General features: G+C 42.7%; 1 protein-coding gene across 2 annotated transcripts in view; it reads right to left on the reverse strand.

The window, feature by feature from the left end:
• The window catches only part of LOC120448220 (matrix metalloproteinase-2), a 73,256-nt gene that overhangs the window by 8,841 nt on the left and 42,262 nt on the right, over positions 1–22,153 (reverse strand). The window lies entirely within an intron of this gene.

Below are 22,153 nucleotides of genomic sequence, written 5' to 3' on the forward strand. Positions count from 1 at the left end.
AATGTGTGTGTGTGTGTGCGTGTGCGTGGGCCAAAAAGGGTTTGAAAAGGGACGGATTGGAGTGGAAAACTCAATAAAATAGCTTAAGAGCAGAACAGCCACCCGGCTGAGTCTTGAAATAATAGCCCGAACGGACAGTCCGCTTGTATTTTACGTGGTTTTCTCTGGCTTTTGGCCGAAAGCCACAGAAACCCACACGCAGCGAGGCAAACAAATGACTTTGCATCTTGTGTTGTCATAACAAATTTAATTAATAAATAATCGCAATTTAGCCACAAAGGTAATAACGAAAAAGTACGAGAGAGTAATAAATGAAAATTTACCATTAGCCAGAGATGCGAGATATTGACAGGGGTATATCCGTGCTGATATATGCATATGAGTATACAGATATCCGAGCCACCTCCCAGTGACAAGTCTCAAGTGCTTAAAATTGCAAATGTTATTTTCTCATAGAGAGCACACAACCAGACAGACGACCGACGACCGACGACCGACACATGCGGGATGCCAAAGGCCCCAAAAGGTAAATATTTGCCACAAGAAGCTGCTCGGAGAATGCCATGACATCCATATCATGCCCCCATCCGTTTGTCCCCGGGGAACGAAATCCAGGAGTGGCGGGCAGGAGGAGCCTCCGAGTTCCGGAAGCTGGCTGTATCAAATGGCATTCCTTTCCTGCGAGTGCCATATGCACTTATACATTTATTGCCCGAAATGATTCTTGCCATTAAGCATTATTAAATTGACATGCTTTTGAATTTCGCCCGCGGCCTCTAAATTCTTGATGCTTTAAGACCAGAGTCGTCTGTTTTCATTTCACATTTGATTTGATTACTTTCCCCATATACAGATAGTCAGGAAAACGAAATGGTAAAAACAAACGAGGCTTTTTAGGTAATCATTTTATTTTATAATTATCTTGCTGGAATTTCACTCAAAGTTAACTTACTCATGTTAAATAACAATCAAAACAATCCAAAATTTTAAACTGCCAGTTATATCACTCATATTTTGCGATATCTTTATTATAACTCACTGGTGCCAGTTAGTTTCGTGGATACTCTGTCCTGCTATCGCTCACTCAAGGAGGTTGTGATGGATACCATATCGAAATAACATCACACCCAGGTTGAGTGAGTCAAAGCAAGACAAAATGCTGCTAACTTTGCATCGGTTTCACTTTTTGTCTAGACAAGCAACTTTTGGCACTTCATTTGCTAACTTTTTGCCGGGGCTTAGGTAACAAAAACACCAACACTAACAGCAACAGATTCATTTTGAAGTGGAAGGACCAAGTCCGCATCCTTTGGACCCAAGAAAGGGCCTGGCAAGGGACCACATTACGCATGACTTTTGGCCAACAAATTGCATGTTTTATACATTTTTTGATTTGTAGATCCTGGCTGGGCATTTGGACTAGGGGCTGAATCCGAATCCGAGTTTGTACCCGAAAAACGGACCCGGACTTACGCCCTAATTGAGTGGCAGCCGAATGGTTTATTTATGAAGGGTGTAGGGTGAAAAGAGCAGGGACATGCCGTGGAATGGCTGCTTAAATTAAGAATCCCCACTAATTTGACACTTGATTGAATGAACATTTTTAAATGCTCCGGCTGCGGAACAGGAATTGCTGCAAGGCCCGGCCGATTTGCAAGTGTTAACAATAGGGCGCAGATAGATGTGTGTGTGAAGTGAATCCTCGGACAGCATACACAATAAGTATACGCAATAAATCATAAAATAAATCGCTTACATTCATCGCCGTCAGGACACAATGCTCCATTCAGTTCGAGCCATTGCTGTTCCGGTTTTTCTTGCAACTGCCAGGATACGTCTAACAAGCTGTCACAAAAACCCATGCCGTATAGACGAGTGCGGTGGAAAAAATGGAAAAAGTGGGTGGGCGGGGATGGGTGCTGGTTGGCTGTTCCGTGGAAATGGGAAACTATGGGGGAAATCTATACAAAACCATTTGACAAGCAAAGCGCACCACATCTCGTGGCAAAGTAAGCAGTCGAGCCTGGGTGCCAAATGATGCGCAACGTTATCTAAACTTCGACAAATGTGGGTGGGTTGTGGGTGTGGCGTGCATTTTGCCAGGAAGGGCGGTGGAGAGGTAGTCCCATTCCCACTCCCACTCCCACTACATCAGGTAAAAGGATCGAAGCGCTGTCACACGCTTTTCAATCAAATTCAAATTTACTCAGCGCACACACAGACACAAATTCAACTGTGAAAATTTAACACATTACCGAGCGGAGAAAAGTGTAGCGCACAAATTGGAGCCGCATGGGTGGGGAGTATCCTGGTATCCTGGTATCCTGGTATCCTGCGGATATGCGGTGGTTACCAAGAAGCAGGGAAAGGCACAAAGTGAACTGCGGTTAATGCATATTTAATATGCAATCTTTGCGTCAGGCAGTGGCAAATGTTTAAATGAATTTGCATAACTTCGGGCCATCCATACATGCAATTAAAATGTCTCGAGTCAGGCCTCTCAATAAACTTGAAAATTAAACTTTAATCAATCTGGAAAATAACTTGAAGTCCCTTAAGCGTAATAATTAACATGAGCGCTACTATGGGGCGTTCTTATTTTCCACTCAGTGGTTTGTCTGCTGAATTGCATTTTAATAAAATAAATTATTATATTTTAATGAGTACTCTAATATGCCAAAAGGGCAATAAAATTTAATATCACAAAAAACACCAAATAAGTAAAGTGCAATAAATAATAAATTATACGTCTTAAATGCACATTAAGTTGTCCGTATCATAATTGGTAGTTTAGAAACGAGTTTTCACAAGTAAATTGATATTTAAAACAATTTTAATAGTAATCTGTTTCCCGTGCTTACAAAAGTTTCTGCTTTTTACTCTGCAAATATTAGCCACAGCTCATTGGAAAGTTTGTGATATTGCATTATTACTGCAACTAGCTGACTTTCGCCTCGCTTTCAGTGCAGTAACCGAAAAATTAAACCCATTTACTGCCAACTTCCAACAAGTGAGCCACTTAATTACGTTATTACGACTTGTCCCAAAACGGCCAGAAATATCAGGCATATATCATGTGTTCCAAAACTTTTTTGGTTCCCCCTCCCCGCAACAAACTTCAGACTGCAAACTGTTGCTAAATATTTAAGCCCAGTGAGCCGCAGGGATTGGGCCAAAAAGAGATTCCATCAGCTGGACAGCAGGACGACCTGGTTTCGCTTTTGGACATTTTTAAGCGCGCTTTGTCGGCTTTGCTTTGCCTTGCTTTTCCCTGCTTTGCTTTGGCCCCAAAAAGCACCGTTTTTGCCGGTATTTACACTAGCCACTGTCGACTCATTGGGCGCTTACTACTTTGCGGTGTTTAATCTACTTTGCTTATGCTGCAGCTTCCCCCTCCGTTTGCCGTTCGCTTTTCCGCGGCATTTCCCTCGGAAGAGCCTGCGAACCCTGAATACTCGACCCTTGACACCCAATCCGAATCCCAGTCCCAGTCCCAGTCCCACTCCCGATCCCACTCCCAACCTGCAACCCATCATCATCCGCCGGCATCAGTGTTGTACATGTGTGTTTATCCCGATTTTGTGCGCCCCTCTTTGTGTGTTTTGTTGGCTGTGTAAAAAACAGCTTAAGCTGCGTTTCACTGACTTTGAATTTTTTATGCGCTAAGTCGACCCCGGCAAGCGGTCTCCTCCGGTTCACAGGCAGGCTAAGCTGCTTTCTGCGCTGCTTTTCTGGTTAACAGCATGCCGAACCCGTGTCCTCGGTTTGCCCCCAAAAGGCACAGCTAAAAATGATCTCGAATTGGGAATGAGCTCTTGAAATTTGAATCGCTCCATGAAAAGTTCAATTCTGTAGCGGGATATGGTTGGCGCTCATCAAATCCAGTTCAGTTATAAGATACAAGATAGTTGCTAAACATATTTAAACATGTATCTAACTTGTGCCTAAGCATACAAGAAGTTGTTGTAGAATAAGTCACAAAATTGGATAGTCAAATTAAGTTTTTCTATGCTTTGCTAAAGATCTTTCTCGCAGTGCACTGCTCCGGTTGTACTGCCTTGTTTGTTTGGATGGAGTTTCCCAAATTGAATTGCACATTTGAGCGCATTCACCTTAATGCAAATCGGATAACAGAGGATACCTTTTCCTGCCGGGGCGTCGACACTGCACTAAATTGTTTGGCATTAGGAGTGCGTTTCCTTGCCGGGAGTTCACACCCAGGGCTATCATAACAACTGCAGATGCAGATGCAGATGCAGTTGGCCATAACGCTCGGCATTATCGAAGCGCTTTGCATGGCATTCGCTGCAGGGGCAGTCAGTTCCGCACTCGTGGCCCAAGGTAAAGTCAAAGTCATGGCTTTGGTGAAGCGCTTTGGCGAATTGGAGAAGTGCCGGGTGGCAGTGGGAAGATAAAGACATATTGTAAACATTAAACAGCTATCAGCCGGATACGCTCGACTTTATTGATTTCAGGCTACGGCTTCTTCACTTTTCCATTGTGCTATTTGGGGGAGTGCCGGTGGTGTCAGCCGAAGTACGTACTTTGATTTTACAACCCGCCGGGCGACGGCAAAGGCAAAAGCGAAGGAAAAGTGTCTCAGAAACTCAAACTCACCTGCAAAGAAACCAGAGAAAGAAATTGAAATTTTAGTCAATTGTATATGGCGAAAACACTCCCTGCTCTTATATGTGTACTCGTATATATAAGTTGTGCACCCCTCCATATACATATTTATGTTTATTTTGCTGACAAGGTAAGCTCGCGAAAACTGGTTGTTGGGGACAACTGAGAAGTGGGGGTTGCGGCATGGGGTCCGAGGTGTGGGTCCTGTATCCTTTTCCTCGCTCACATATCGATTACCAAGTGACGTCGACGGGGCCAAAAAACAAAACAATTTGTCAAGCAAATGTGCCAAGAGTTGATGCCAGCCAATGGGTAACTTATGGGAAGCAAACAAACAAACAAACAGGGCAAGGCAAACAGAAACAGAAACAGCAGAAAGAAGCAGCGCGTCGAGGCAAACAAGAGAGTACAGTCGAGAATCCTTAATGCAATGACGCAAGGACTTACGTCAGCCAGTCGATGGAAGCTTATACTTTCACCTCAAAGGTTGCGTACTAATTGGAAGACCTGGCGGGCATTTAAATGCGACCAATAATGTTATAGCATCGATGGTAAAAGTTCACTTTGGCAAGCATTTAAATTTGAAGATTTATAGACGTGGCTGTCAAAAGATATGTCCACTGAAAGAATCTAACTCCTAATGAGTTCCATCTTGCTAAGATGCAACACTCTAGGATGTTCCCAGTTCTAAACGCACATAACGATACAAAACCCATCAAAATATTAGTTTATTGTACATAGTTGGGCGCATAGAACTATGGGCAAACCAAATGGACCCACAAATACATTGTTCGATGAGTAATATGTGGTTAATAGCAATGGCGGAGCAGTTGGCAAAGGGACTGGACCGCCATCCATATGCTACATCCATAAAATCGAAGTGTCTCGATGCCGGGGAGCCCATCAACTTAATGATGCATAATGATATGGGACGCGAGACGCGTCCCATTACCCACACGCAGGGAACAGGGCTCAGGACATCTAGAGCTGAAGAGCTAAGTTCTGGCCATTATACTGTGGTGTATGCTGAATGAATATAAGCCCCACCCAACAGTAAATACCACCCACTGCTAACCACTTTGACGTTTCTGCTTAGCCAAATGGCCAGTGTCATCGCCGCACAGTTTGTCGTCTTGTCAATTATTTATTTTTATTGGCATCATTATGATTTCTTGCTGCGATAATGATGATGGAAATAGAGCTGTGCGAAGTCCTGCTCAAGAGACTTTGTTTATTTTAATTTCATTCAATCCAAATATTTAAGCAGCTGCAGGAAGCGCAGACTATGGATAAAATAGTGTCAATCTATGGAGTATTCTTCAACTGACCACCTTCAAAATATCACTTTTTAGTTATACACAATGTAAAATGACCATGATTTTCGCACATAAAATACATCCCGCCAGCTTGTTATTTAAACGCATTGTAATTATGTCGCTTTTTAACTTCTCATGTAAAGAACCAATCACTTAGGAGGAGAACTTTAATTTGCGTTTTTCAGGTTCTTCGGTATCTTTGCATGCGTATCTTTGTATAAACTATCGAGAATCCTATCACTCGGGAAATACCACCCAAATGTTTTTGTGAGCTTGTTTATCTGTTCGATTGGCTGCTCGATGAGTTGAGTGGCTTCTGAAGAGCGTTTCCCGGGACTTGGCCATATGTAATGCTGTTTGTAGTCCCGCCTGGGTGTGTGGGTGTGAGGGTGTGAGGGTGTGCTTGTCATGTACACACTTAATGCTGAAAGAGTGTCACTAACAATATCATACTCTGTTTGTCCACCGTCCCCCGATGGCCACCCCTTTGGCGTATTTGTTTAGTGCAGGTGACATTTAAATTAAGCTGCTGCCGTTGCCGTTGTTGTTGGTGGTGTTGGTGTTTCCCAATACCCAGTCCCATCATCGCTAAAAGTCCTTTCGTGTACACACTGATACTGTCACACAGACAGCGGCCCACGCACACAGATGCAGGCATTCAAGAGCGACTGAGTGCAGACGGCGCTCGTTAAACTCAATAAACGTTTGCACTTTTTATTTTTGTTCCCCTGCAATTGTTCGCCGCTTGATTAAATTTCTTTGTTGTCTTTATTGGAGTGTGTGTGTGTGCCAGTCCCTCTGACAATTAAACTAGCCAATTAAACTTTAGCCCCTGAACCCCAGGAACATCAGTCCAATGGCCAACTGGCCGCTGTCTGTTTGTGTTAAACTGACTCCCGATCCTGCTCCACTGGATCCCGAGTCCAGAGTCCAGAGTCCTGAGTCCTGGATCCGTCTATGCGGCGCCCTGGCAAAGTGTTAATACACAAATACCCAAATGTGTAGTTAACACGAGTTTGTGCTGCCTGCCTCATTCTGCTCGGCTTTATCCTTTGGCTGTTTGGGTTTTCGGTTCGTTTGCCTTGCAGTTGGTGGAGGTGAAAAGAAACGAGAGAAAACTAAACCAAAACCGGGGGGAATAAATAACTGGTGGGCAAAAGCCAATCCCAAAGAAAGCGGATAGCATTTGTCCCGCCACAGGATAATGAAAATGGTATGAGACAGAATAAGAGGTATTTAGGAAGAAAACTAGGAAAACACAAAGTTCGATTGCTTAAAATAAAAATGTGAACATTAAACAATTAGCCTTTTTTGTATATACTCGTATTAAAGTGTATTTTAAAGCATTTATTTGAATCTCTCCTTAGATTTTCTCTTTCATATTTCTATTTGCCAATTTATTCGCAGGGGATTGCTATTGTGTGTTCATATTTACTTTGCATTTTTATTGCTGGTGTTGATTTTTCTATTTTCTCCAACAAGAAGTTTGGCAAAAGTTTAGTCACAAAGTCGAATGGCTTTGAGTGCAGTTTTTGGCGCAAGCCAAAGCCAAGTTTTAGCCTTCTGGGTAGATAAGCGAACTGAAATGAATTCCAATCTCACTGTGAATTAAACATGAATTCCCGTGGAGCTGAAAATCCTTGTAGAATGTGTTATGAACGCTTGTTAAGCTGAAACTGATGAATTAATATCCCCTCATTTATTACCCATTTTGGCCTAAGGCTTAACGGCTTATCAAGCACTTAACAATCAATTCAATTTAACTCAACCCGATTCTTAGAATGCCAATATCCATTCCTTCTTCGTCATTTTCCGTTGTATAAATCAGAACAAAGTGAAATTATCCTTTGGAAGGCAAACGAATTGCTGTGCATATTACGTATACGCCGCATGTTGCGAGGTTGCTACGACTTGAAATGGGCACAAATTCATTGATTATTTATGTATGGCATGCGAAAGGTGTACAGAGCGTTGTTTGACAGATTCAATTGTATATATGTATATCCGATCGAAATGTAGCGACTGCGTGCGAGTGTTTGTGAGTTATTTCCGTTTTATATTGAGTCGAAAATGTCAAATGCATAACGAGAGAAATTCACAATTTTGATGTAATTGACAGCCAAGGAGGGCTGCACGGTTCAGGGGGTGAGGTTTCGGGGTTTGCTTGGCAGTGTGGTCATATCATAAAATGTCAAACTTGTTTGCCGAACCAGTTGTTCGTGTGCTGGCAACGGCAACATTTGGACAAAATGACTTCTTATTTGACAGGCCATTTGGCAGTGACACGCCGTTACAACGAACAGCTGCGACCACAGACGGGGCCACAATTATAGTCGCAGGCCACGCCTGATTTATTATGCAAAGCGCTTTAATTAGAGTTCGGCCAAAATTCCACTGGAGCCATCTGGCTGAAAACACCGCACTAACAATGAACTCTACTAAATATAAAATACAGTAAATGGCACACTGAAAATAAACAGTCTGCTTTTAATATTTTTCTTAATTATGTATATCTAAGCTAGCAGAATACAGGTAATGAAATAAAGTACACTTTTAAAATATTTCGACTGTTTTCAGGTGCTACCTAAATTTTTGTATTATTAAAATATTTTTCTGGGAAATGCAGCACTATTTGTTACGCGTGTGCTGCGCATACACACATAATAATTAAACAATGAACCGCAAAACAATTAGCAGACTGGGCAGGACACGCAGGAGCCACGCCGCAGCTGGTAGGGATCCTCTGGCAGGGAAAGTACGGAATCACGCCAAGGTTTTTCCATTGAGCTATAGGTATAGCTGCATATGCATATATGTTTGGAGCTCCCAGTGCTATCGCATATGCAAAAATCAAGCTGACATCTGCTTAAGTGGCCCGGGGTTTTGGGCCATGGCAGTGCACCTGGCCTTTAGCAGATTCCGATGCTTCTGTGCCACCCAGAATATGAAGAGTGGCCAGGTGGGTGGGTCGGTGTGGCGTGTCCTGTCTGCCAGGTTGATTGGACATGAAATTGATAGCTCACCCACATGTGCATTTTGGAGTGTGTGTGTGGTTTGCATGTGTCCGTGCTTAAGCAAGTTAATTGAATTTTGCACTCAAGTCGCCGCCGCTCGTGTTGCAAGTGGCACCAGTCGCTGGTGGGGTGTTGCAGTTGCATATGCAGCTGCAACTTTTGCTGCTGGTGCCATATTCAAGCATTGACGAGACATCTCTGAAGTTTTAAGTGCATTATGTGTCAGCTTGTGTAAGAGGCGGCAACAACTCTGCATTCGTGGGCAATTGTCCTGAAAAGTAGTCTTCTTATCCAGTGGACAGTTAACCATGTAAATGACTTTCGTATTAAAAACTCAAAGGCATTTTACTATAAAGAAGGGGCTTAGATTAACCTTTAGAAGTTATTTAACTTATTTAAAAATCAAATTGGACTCAGCTTTAAATCAGGTCAAACTGCAGCTCTCTTTCATTTTGTATTATTGGCAAGCCGGCAGAGAATTCTTTTTAAATTCTTAAGCAACTGCAGCTGCCAATCAATTTAATATTGGCGAAAACTGTAGTTGAAACTGAATTGCCAAGTAGCTCGCCTTGCAATTTAAACAATACCCGAAATGGAATTTATGCATTTTAGAGGATCGAAATGGAATATTTATTGAGGGTTCAACCCACAAGGAAAGAGCTTAAAATTAATTTTCACCAGTAGCTTTCACCGCCACCAACTCCTGGCTCAAAAAATTTCCCGAAACATTTTTCGAGTGCCGGAGAAGTGCAACTGTGAGCAAATAAAGGGGGCCCAAGAAAACATGGCAAAAAGTGAGACTACTGCAAACTACTGACTGCCATTCCATTGCATAGATAAGCACATGCTATAAGTTTCCTGCATAACTGGCAGAGGAACAAAACCCAGAACCACTGTGCTATTACCATCCGCGCATCCATAAATACAGCAGCCCGCTTTCCCTCGCTTTTCGCGATGAAAATGTGCGCCAACTAAAGCAATTTACAGTTCTTAAAACAGCCAAGCGGCGAGGCATGCCACTGAAACTGAACCGAGACTGACCTGCCACCAGCAAACAGCTCACAGAATGAGTCCCGAAACGGAGCAGGACCTCTGAAAAGGAGCAGCAGCCAAGCCAGCAAATGGGAAAAATTCAAATTATCTGCAAGCGGCAAAATGGGTGAAAATGCAGCGAAACAATACCTTACACTGCGAGAAAAGTCTGTTTAAAACATGGAAACTGGTCCTAAAATTTCAAATCAAAATTATGAAAAACAATCTATATCATAGGTGGAATTTTATAACTTTATATTATTAACAACAAATCCAAATATTTATTGTAATTTTGAATTTTGAGTTATAACATTATAAACATTATAATTAGTAAAATATTGCTTAATTTCAACTAGCTTTAAAGAGATTGAGATTTCATCTTGAGAATGATTGCATTCAATTGCATTGGATTAATAAGAACTTAAACTCTTTCTATTCATACTGTGAAACAGCAGCGTGTCCAATAAATTTGTATTTCCGATTCAGTTTTTCACTCTGTACGGACTGCTGAAGATGCAAACGGACTTGCAGCCGGACTCACTATCCAAAGCGAGTTTGGAGTTGGTTTCCTTGGTCCTTGCTGGTTCGTCCTGCCTGCTCCTCGCGCTTGTGTGCGGCAAACTTGAGTTCTTTGCACACATTCTGGCACTTGAACATTTTTCTTATTGTTCCGGGAACGGCAGGACGCAAGAAGAGGGCTCCTAGCAAATTGTGCGCGCTGTGTTCTCTAACGTGTTGGGCTTAACTTGGCTTGGTTTTTGGTCTCGGTTTCGGGTTTCGGGTTGCCTTGCCCGATGTATTTGCATGCCAAAAGGCAGCACACAAAGACCCTAAGTGAAAAAGTAACTCGCCATGTGGCTGTGTGTGTGTGCACACACACACTCTCTTAGCGTTCGCGCGTGTGTGACTGCTCGGGTGTGTGTGTGAGTATCTGTGTGAGTCCTGGAGGCAACCTACTTCGCTGCCTAATGCATGAGTGCCAGATGAAAAATGAACTTAATACAGTTGCTAGCTACACGGACCAAGGGGCAAATTTCCGGGAGGGGGCGGCTCAACAAATCAGCCTCAGCTCGGGTAATTTGCACGCTGATTTGCAAAATTGGATATTGGAGTGGCCGGCAGTTAAGGCCCACGCACAGCTTAAAGTCGAATCAAAGTGGCCACCAACTGAATGGGTGGATTCGTTTTGGTTTTATGGCAAATATTTTCTGTTTGTCCCTTTTCGATCTGGCCAAGCGGCAAAAGTTAAGTTTCAAAACAAAAACCACGCACAAGAAGTTGATAGTTGGCATTTGCAACCGTTTAGAAGGCCGCCGGAAATGTTAGGAGTGCGAAAGTATTGAAATGTAGGGCCAAACTCTCCCCTTTTCGGCTTTGCAACTTTGGAGGGCTTTATCTCCAAAGAAACGTTCTTGTGGCTGCCTCCTCTGTCAAGCAATCTGACAAATTTATTCATTGTACAGCTTGGCTTAATCCATTAACGACCCCTTTTAGCCGTCACTTTCTTGGGCAAAGTTTACGGACGTTTTTGGCAAATTACAAAGCAGCCGCATCATAAAGAAGGGGCCAGAGGAAAAATACAATAAATATGACCGATTTGTTTGCTTAAAACTGATTGAATTGGATTTAGAATCAGAGAAGCAAACTTATCAATTAAGGTAGTAGGGAAAAAGCAAAATGTTGATATTTAAAAGATAAACATTGCTGGGCACATTGTTATAGATAATTTAAAGTGCCAATCTTTGCTCTTGCAACTACATTTTATTTGAACATTTTTAAATATTGCCTTTCAATTCCCTGCAGGCTTGGAAGTGTTTTTATTTCCCCCATTTGATTATTCTGCTGAATATACAAATCTGCGTGTTACCAGCTCTCTGTTTTTACTTTTTGTTGAACTGGAACACCGAGCCGAGGCACTGAATTTGAATACATTTTTTCAATTACGGCAAAGAGGGCAAAACAGTTGTCAACATTTCCAGCCAAGACAAAACAGCAAGAGCAGCAGAAACAGCAGAAACGGCGGCATCAGCTTCTACGGTATCAGCAGCCATGAAACGAAGGCAACAAAAGCAGCCAACTGACAGCTGCAGAAAGAAAGATGTCAGTTGTCAACAACAATGCCCCAAGTTGCAACAATAAAATTCTGACACATTGAAAAATGTCATTGTGTAACTTAAGTAGCCGGCATGCGAATGGGGAAATGGGAAATCGGGTGGGTGGACGGACTGACGGCCAAAAGGGGAGGCGTGTTGCTTGTGTAAAGTCTCGCACACTCACACATGCAGATTCGCAGGATGTACCGCCTTCGCCTTCATCTTTATGCGTCCTGCCTGTTAATTTACTTGCAGTTCCGTTCCATTTTTATGGACTGCCGCCATCAGACTGTTCCCCTCAGTTCACCATGCTTCTAAGCATGTTGTGCTGCTCCTCCAAGAGCGCGTGTGTGGGTGGGACGGTGTCTGCGTGTGTGTGTGTGTCGACCATTTGTTATACAGTGATATGGCATCAGGCTAGCCTAGCAGCTTTTTGTGTGCTTTACATAACAATCCCATTAGAGATGGGTGCGTGATAAGACAGAACAGGATGACAGATTGGATTGGCCATAGAAAGGAGAAATCTGCCTCATTTTATAATAAAGATGTTATAAAGATAAGGGATGTCATAAACATAATATACAATGCCTAATATACAATGCCATTGGTTTGTTTATTACTTCGCCTATAGTTATAGATTTTAAAACATATTAAACTTCTATATCATGCACCTTTGTTAATAGTTATTCAATGTTTAGCTACAGATAAATTCATAAGTAATGGGTTTCATAAATAGCCTTTTCTGCTTCGCTCACGCACACACCTCTGAAAAATATGAACGCACGGGTCGCATCCGTCAGGACACTCACTCACCCACACAAGCAAACAAAACACACCCACACAGACGCATGCATGTCGAGCGTGTTGCTTATGCAAGCGAGAAATTTGTTATAATGTGCAGGCCATAGAAATGGAGTGTGTAGCAGACGAATCGTATAATGCCAGAGTGGAGCGGAAAATACGTACAAAATATGGCACACATTATTCAGCATGTATGTAGATATACATATATATAAGAGGGACGCAGAACGCAGGACGAACGGGTCTGATAAACGCATACAAAGCCACCGAGGCGTACACTTTAGCCCGGCCTAAAAGGGCGAATAACGGGGTGTTCGAAAGCCAAAGCTAAAGCCATTTTCGCCGTCGATCAAGTGCACTGAGCCGGTTTATGGCTACATTCAACAAACCTCGACGGTTTGTTGCCGCCAGCACTTATTGTTGTGCGATTTTTTCCACACCCCCTTTTTGTAATATTTTTTTGTTTGTTTTTGTAATGCCATTTTTTTTGCCAGCATCACGGCAGTTGTAAGTGTTGTCTGCGCCTGCGGCTTTAGCCTCAGAAGTCGGGAAAAAAATGAAGTCCAGCGCATAATTTAATTCTCTCCCCTCACTTTCTCACCGCACAGGACCCTCGCTGTTATCGTTGGGCCTGCGTCATTATTACGTTGAATGGAAAATAATTGCTTTTGGATCAGGCAAAGTGAAAGAAATAACGAAAAAATTAAGCCGTCACGAGCGAAAAGTGTCCTGTGCGAAGAAAGTCAGAAGGAAATCGCGAGAAAAGCCGTGGAAAAGACGGAGGAAAGTGCTTCGCCGTTGTCTCCGCCGCCTTAAGTGATTTGCGTAAGCGAATGGAATGGGCAGATGTTGATCTCATTAGCTTACGTTACGGGATTTCGTTCTGAAATCGGATAGGAAAAACACTTGGGGCTCCCAAGTTATGCAACGTGATTAATCACCAATGCAGCCGTAGAGATTCCTTGATGCTTGGCTTTTAAAATGAATAAGTCGAGACTTTCCGGCAAGAGTCAAAAGTTTCCCTCACAGTGAGTAATTAAATCGAGACGTCAATTTAAGTGGAAGCCTCTCTACTCGGTCTGTGCTAATTGAATGAATTGCCCAAACTGTAATTAGTTTCACACTTTATACTGTCGAAAAACACAGATATACAGGCATAAATCGCTTTAAACGTATACGAATGGATAAATTTGCATTTGGCTCATATGCATATAAGCCAGGACGAGGCAATAAGGACGAGGCGTCTGCAAGACCAAGACGCTTACGCAGACAGTAATTGCTTCTGTCTATGCGAGTGCGTGCAGCATTTGTCGAGGACTTACGAGCTTTTCCTTCTCCTCGATATTTTTCACCACCCACCCGTTCCCCGTCCCCCCTTCCCCCGTCCCCGCTCCCCGGCCTAATGAGCAAAAATGTTCGCACTGCCTGCCGGCACATAACCCACTTAAATATGTCATGTGCACACCACGACACACCGACGAACCGACGACACCCCGCCTAATCACACGGCTCAGCATTTGAATTTCCAATGCCGGCACACGCCCCTCCAAGTGTGCAATGAAATATGTAGCGCATGAATGTCACAAACAGCAGCGCCATCCAGCTAAATGTCAGCCAGGATGTGGATGTGGATGTGGATGTGAATGTGAATGCTCAGGATCTGCACGCAAAAAAAATCCAAACTAAAGATCCGTAGTGTTGAGTATAGTGTTCGTGTGTAACGAGTTGGACATTCTTTACAGTCTTTCAATAAAAATGTATTTTAAATAATTAAAGTATAAAGCACTCAAAATATGTTATTGATTCATTTATCCCCTCGATATTTACAGCACGATTTATTTATGCAGTGCTGAAATACTTGTGTAATGTGGTAGGATTTGTTCTTGTATGTTTTTTCACACCTTTTTTAATGGCGGGAAGTCCATTCTTCTTGGGTTTTTATTTCTTATATACACTTTTATATCGATAGGTGTTAGTTAGATCTTTCTTCCAGTGTAGCACGCCGAAGGATCTGCAGCTGGTGTCCTGTGAACTCAGAACTGGTGTTGCTGTCAAAGCACTTTATGTCACAATAATTTGCAGCCTTGTTGCGAGAGACCGTGTTGTGTCTATCTATTCATTTCACGTAGCTGCAGCCAGCATCTTCAGGTTGCGAACTGAGTTACGGCTTTCTGAGTTGGCCAATATGCATATGTAAAATATTTATGAGCGCGTGCAAATTCATTTCATTGCTTCGGCGCTCTTTGCCCTTTGCATTGCTTCTTTTGCGAGAAGCAAAGTGAAACAGGATGACGAAGGGGTTATGCGAGACGGAGAAATGTGCATATAATTTGGAGCCCATTTCCTAAGTCGACGACTCATATTTGCACATCAAAAACGTGAAGACAATTTGCTTATTCGCAAGAAAATCTGGAAGTACTAGTTAAAGCTTACTTTATCATGCGTTCTTCGGAAAAAAAAAGTCGGCGATTGAATACATCTCAACTATTAATAAATGTTAGGAAGTTTTACATTTTTAAAGTATAACTTCATTTTAAATAAAATCACAAGTATATACCAGCAGCCCGAGGTATTCTCGCTTCTCTTTGCATAAATATCTAAATCTAAATCAGCCTCCAGGACTTGCCCACATAATACACCCTATTCTTGTTTGTCCCCCACCAGATAGTTTATAGTGCCATTTTATTATTGTTTCCAGTGTTTTGGCCCGTGCACACGAGCTTAATGCAGCGCGCGACAAATTTTCACAGCACATTTGCAAACATTTTCCAGCGAGGTCGTTGTTCTGCCCAGCTTATGTGGCCCTAACTTTGCTAAATGGGTGGCAGACAAATTGTTAACGCGGCCAGCCAGTAGAAGAGCCGAACAGCAGAACAACCAAACAAGCAACATTTGTTGCCATTTCTGTTCTGTTGATTCGGGCTCTCTTGCTGGTTGCCGTTTCTGTTGGCGTGTAAATAAATACAACATTGTAGATTGTACAATATGCACGACACGCGTTTATTTGTATTGTATTTATATTTCATGCTGGGCCGCCGCACCAGGATTCAGTATTCAGGATTCAGCAGGATCCAGGCATCGTGCACCACGCACCAGGCACAAGGCACCAGGCACCAGGATCCCGTCGATGGCCGTGCGGAAATCGCAAAAATATGTTTCGCCCGTTGCGGAAATGAGAAAATATTTCAGCTCGGGGGACGATGGGCGGTGGCTTGTTGCCGCTTATGCCATGCAATTTTAATGTCGAATATTATTTGTAAATGAATGAGGGGCTCCGTTTGCTGCTCCGTTTGCTGCTCTTTTTTCTGGCTTTTAACTGATTTCGCCCGCCAGTTAGCGCTGGTAATCTTATTATGCAACACTTTTGCATAAAATTGAATGTTATTTCGCTGTCTAGTTTGTTTATGAGTGGCTGCATACGCGGCGTATGCGTAATATTCAAACGCCCCGGGGACCCGAACATTCCGCATCACTCATGCACATGCGAGTGCTGCGTGGCAATTTCAAAGGATTAAGCGCTTCAGTGCGCAAGGACATGACAGTACTGCGATGCGTTAACGTGCGGGCATGGCGCCCTGTCCCTCTCCCCTCGTATCTACTGATTCCCCTTCATTCGCATTGACTTTGCATACAAATTAAAGTTTCCGAATACTGTCTGCTGCCGGCTTCGGTGTATGTAATTGAATTAGGCGACTAGAGACAACGACCCGTCCTCGATTGCAGGGTGTGTTAGGGCAACATTCGATGCAATTGATTTGAGACCCAAACCTATTTCATGAACCACCATTAATCGAAGCTGAAGGGGATCTGGGATTTAGCTCCGATTAGCTTTGAATTTAAAGTCGTCAACAGTGGTAAGCTGATTGCATTAAATAGTATGTACTTATCGAATTACCTGAGGAGCTTATGGTTTTGGAGGATATGCATTTATCGATCAGTAAGAAAATGTGCTTCTCTGAAGTTTTACACTGAGAAAACAAGTTTTAATTCTAAATATAAAATCTACATTTTTATCACTCGTATCTTTCTCACATTTAATAGTTAAATTTGTTTTGGTTAAAGTTGATTTTTTTAAAAGTATGGATTTCGGAACTGGATTTTTCGCCATGTTTCAATTTTTCATTTTTGTACAAAAAAAATCGATTACTTTGATCTTGCTTTTGGGTTTTGACCTATGCGAGGGGCAACGTGCATTGAACTAGTCGCGTGTCAGATTGCGTTCAATCGCCTCGCCCCCTACGCCCTTCAGGTCCCCTTTATACCCACTTGTCCCCTTTTCGATGGGGTTCTGAGCCCCTGGGGTGCCATAGCGATTGATTGGCTCTGGGGCGGCGCGACGCGTCGCATTTGTCCTTTTGTTTATTGGCCCTGCCATGCGAGAGGCGAGTCCGTGCGAATGTGTGTCTTTCGTTGAAAGTTTTTCATTGTATTTAGCGGAGGAGCAGCTCTATGGATTGCGGATTGGGTTTCCCCGGTTTTCACCAGGAGCGCCCGTAGTAGAAGCAGTAGCAGCAGCAGCAGCTGCATTAATCCGATTTCCGAGCCATTGTGCTGGCAGTTGTGGAGCTGCTGGAGCAGCGAAGTGCACTTTAAGTTATATAATGCTATTGTTTGTTGCATATTTACTTTTTGACGGTTGGCTGTCAGTGCTCGCCCGTTCCAGCGCCTTTTGTGTTGCGATTCTGTCACGTATATGTCGTTTATGTCGTTTCCCAACTCCCTATTCAGAACCAAATCCATCTGTCTCCTCCAACAGCCACTCGAAGCCAATCCATTCAGCATTTTTCGATTTTATTCGAAGGCAAGCTGTTGGCAAACGTAACTAATATTGGCAGTTGCATTTGGGTTATTGTCTTTCTACTCCAGTTGCATTCGGAATTGGAAATGCATGCGAATTCGGCTCAAGGGAGCAGCAACTTTGCTGCCTGCCGTGTCATCTGCCACTGGCATAGAATGTTGCACGTAGCATGTTGATATCTGTCCATGGCCAATTGACTGAGCCCACACAATGTTTATCGAATTTGACTATTTGGCATTAGCCTGGGATTTCGGCTGCAATATTCATTCGATTGCTTCAGGCGAAAGCCTCCAAGCACCTGAAGATAATTTGGTTTTATGAGTGTGCTTTTGAGCGACTGACACATAGGGGTATTAAGCACCGATTGACTGATTAATTGTTCATGGTCTATAGTTAACTGATGGAAGCATTTCAAGAGTCGAGATGACGGATTGATGCTACGTTTTTGGCTTATTGCCGGAATTTAATGCTTCGAGCTTCGGTGAATTTAGTTAAATTGATAAACTAATTTTCCAGAGCTGCGTTTACTCAGCCATTAAACAGGAGTAGCTGCAATGGAAACTTTAACGCAATCCCGGTTCACTACTACTGGAAAATTAAATATTTTCTACTCAGGCACCTGGGCCACCCCTTTTCCCACCCAAAACCCAATGTCATGCTATCCGGCACTGTGTTCGCACTCGAGCTCACCAAATTTAAACTTGATTTTCGTATTTGCTCTGGCAATTTCTTCCTGCCTCAGTGTTTTTTCGGTTGCCCATTTCGGGTGGCTACCTACATTTATGGTTAAAAGTTTTCATTTTTTCACCCACTATCCACTGGATTTCGCCCCGGTTTCCCCGCTACCCCAATGCATTTGAGCATTGTGTGATGGCCACTGAACAGGGAACCTGAGTGCATGGAAGCCCGTAGGGAACATTTGTCCGTGGGTCTTGCGGTTGGTCCAATGTGCGTGCCGTTGGCCATTATTACACCTCTCACTCGATCGGGAAAGTGGGTGGCAGTCGAGTGGGTTGAGTGCGCGATGTTGAGTGGGCGTGGAGTTGTTCCCTTGTAGTTTCCCATAAAGTGCATTTTGTTGCCATTTTTCCACGGCGCTTGGCTTATTTCGTTTGATTTTATGCGGTTACGTGAATTCATTCGAGTGGTGCCGCTTTCCGGCAAACCCCACAGCGCCTCCTTTCCTCTGTTTTCTCGCTTTCCCGATTTGCCGACCAACCGCTCTCCACGGTATCTCTTGTATGAGCTTTTAACGTAAGCGATTTTTTTAGGTTCGTTTGTGGTTTTAATTTCAATCATTTGGATGGTGGCTCGTTCACTTGGTTAGTTTGTCGGTCGGTTAGTTGGTTTCTGCCAAAGAGCCCGGAAGTGGGCGGAATGCGCGGGGTATTAAATTGGAGTCGCACTTAAAAATCAACGTTAATAATTATGCAAATACCATCACAATGTGCGCTGAAATGCGATTAGCGTGAAACAGATTCCCTGTTTTTCTTTTCCCATTTAACACTTAACGAAATCCTACGCATTTTATGTATAAGGAAATGCATTGAATATTATTTATACCAAATACTATACATATTTATAATTTGCTGGTCATATTCTTTGATGTCTTCTCTCCTAAATGTAATGTAGGTTTTTTTTTCGAAGTGCTTATAGCACATACACACGTACATCCGGCTAATTGCTGTATCACTTTGGGTATGGCTTTAATGCTTTAATGGCCACTTGAGCCGCAAAAGTTGAGGTTTGTTCTTGGCACTTTTTTGTATCCCGCCTGCTGCCTACACATATGCTACAAATTAGTTATAATTAAGTCAGAGCACACGTTGCTCCAGAGTCCGGAGCACTCTACGTGCCGCCTCCAAGTGTTTTAATAAGCCGGCTGTAACCCACTCCGACTTCCACTTCTTCTGGCCCGAAGTAACACAATTCGCGCTGCCAAGTTGCTTACTAGACACATTAAATGTAATTAGCTGCGCTAAGGTTAACACAGAACTACAGTTAAGTCAGCGGGCTCTGGCCGTCGCCCCCTAATTAGTTATCTAAAGTTAGTTGGCGACACTAATGGCAGTGGCACAACAACTACTACAGCATGCTGCAGCATTAGCCTCGCCGGCTGGATTGTGTAGCATACTTTCCTGCATAAGCATTTCGCCTTGGCCGCCGCGGCGTCTCAAATCATTTGCTCAAGTGCAGAAACAACGGGGCAGAGGAGATGGCTTAGTTTTTATTTGCTGTATTTTCGCCTCTCATTGTTTCAAGCCTTCGACTCCTCCATCTGCAACCGTAAATCACTCAAAACATAATGCGCTGTAGTTAAAATATGCGCACAAAATGCGGGAAATTTGTTGAAAGTTTTTCTTGTTGCTCGCATTTTTTATGTATATTTTTTTGCAGCGATTTTGCTCCGCTGTTATTTTTTGCTCTATTTTTCGAGCAAGTTGTGGCCTGGCTTATTGAGTTCCTGGTGCTGCTAAGGACACGTCCATAAATGTATGACTAGCGAAGAAGCCAGACTGCAGTTGAACTGACTTTGTACTTGAAGCAGTCTCTGAAAAATTATTTGATATATGTTCTGCGCTGCGAAACTTCTGGGTATATATTTTACCACGGATTTGGCCATAGATAGATACACAGAAATTTACATTTTATACCCGACCGACATGAGCAATGAGCTCATTTATTGTTATGGCTACAGTTTTTTGTTGGGAAATAAAAATAATAAGAGTTGGATGATGAACCTTTATTCAAATAACCACCAACCCACGAAGCTATTCCTGCAATAAACATTATCTTATGACCAATGTTTACTTAGTTTTCATTGTTTTCCTTTTCGGGCTTTCTACATTCGTTGGCCCCGAGGACAGTTTAAATATTTTTATTAATTTCTGTTCAACTTTCGACTCAGTCCTCTATTCATTCCCGTTGTTAAACAAGGGAACAAATGTTTTCACAGGGGCGCAGGAAAATGGAGAAAAGCGCCCGAGGGCGCAGTTTGTGCCAATTTTTAAATTTTTTGCCGACTCCGCACGAAATGGAAAATCATAATAAATAAATACAGTTTTTATTATTATATATTGTGAAAGCAAACAGCGTGATGTGAGGGGTCCCATGTTGTGAGCGAGCCTTTTTATTTACTTTTTGAGGGCGGAAAGTCGAACACGCAGCCAGCCAGCCCGCAGTTCCAATTTATTTTCAATGTTTCAAATAATTGTAAAAAAAATAAGGAGAAGTACACGTAAATTGAACATTTTAGCGGGCTTTTAAGCAATGTTCAAGGTGGCGGTGGCACTCACCCCCACTCACCCACCTGACAGAAACAACAACCTCATTGCACTTAGAACTTCCGCACGATAAAATTAAATGACGGCTGCTGCCGCACATCCCAGTACTTCCCTGTTCTGAACAATCTATATCAAAGTGGGAACAGCAAAATATACTTGATGGAAAAAATGGTGTGGAATGGTGCAAGTGGTTTGGGTGAGTGGGTGGATGGGTGGTTGGAATCACTTATGGCAAAGTTGTTGCCCTGAAATTATGTTACCGGTAACAAGGTGAAAGCGCAAAATGAAAAATCACTTAAACAATTTGATATTTGATTTGCCTGACTCTCAGCACTTCTGCTTAAAGATTTATAGAGTTTTTGCGCTCCGCAGTTCATAAATACACGCATAAAAGTCGCTTGATTTTGGATTTTCCCACTCTCGTTTCTGTGTGTCTCCTTTTGGCCTGGACTGAATTATGGCTATAACAAATCTTCGCCCCAGTTACGGCCAACGTCACGTAGCAACAGCCATGACTGGGGAAAGTGGGTAAAGAGCGGCGGGCACGAGGATCGGGAACCTAGACTTTATTGATAAAGGCATAATTTATTTGAACAATCGACAAAACGCTTTTGTCAATAAAGCCAGATAAATATCTGGCATTGTAGCAGCTTTATGGTCGTTTTTTCGTCATTCCCATTTTTTCCGCTCTTTGTTTTGCGGTTGCGTGACAATGGCCAAAGGAGTGGGAGAGCGCCAAGTGGGCCTGAGATAGGTCGGCCTGGCACTCGAAAACGGTTTATGGCCGATACAGTGAACTATAAATATAACGTACTCTGCATGCCAACAATTCCATCAGCTATGATCGTCTGTGGTTTTTAGGACTGCATTATGCAGAGATTTATTTATTATCGTGTGACTCACAGTGCTCTTGAATAAAGTCCTTTAAATTCTTTAACGCTTATATCCATGTTTCTATTAATTTGTATATAAAATCCCCGGAGCTATGTTGCAATTTTTAACTGTGTCTGTACAAACTTTAATCATGAAAGTAATTTAATTTTTACAGTTTAAGTAGATAATAAAATTTGCTTGCCATTTTCCGGTATTTATGCTAGGAACCCACTTACAGCATTTCAGTGTTACGCATTTATTACTTTTTTATATCTGTCTCCCTGGTTGCATAATATTGTCAATGGTTAATTGAAAT

This window comes from Drosophila santomea, chromosome 2L, assembly GCF_016746245.2.
Source record: "Drosophila santomea strain STO CAGO 1482 chromosome 2L, Prin_Dsan_1.1, whole genome shotgun sequence".
Lineage (NCBI taxonomy): Eukaryota > Metazoa > Arthropoda > Insecta > Diptera > Drosophilidae > Drosophila > Drosophila santomea.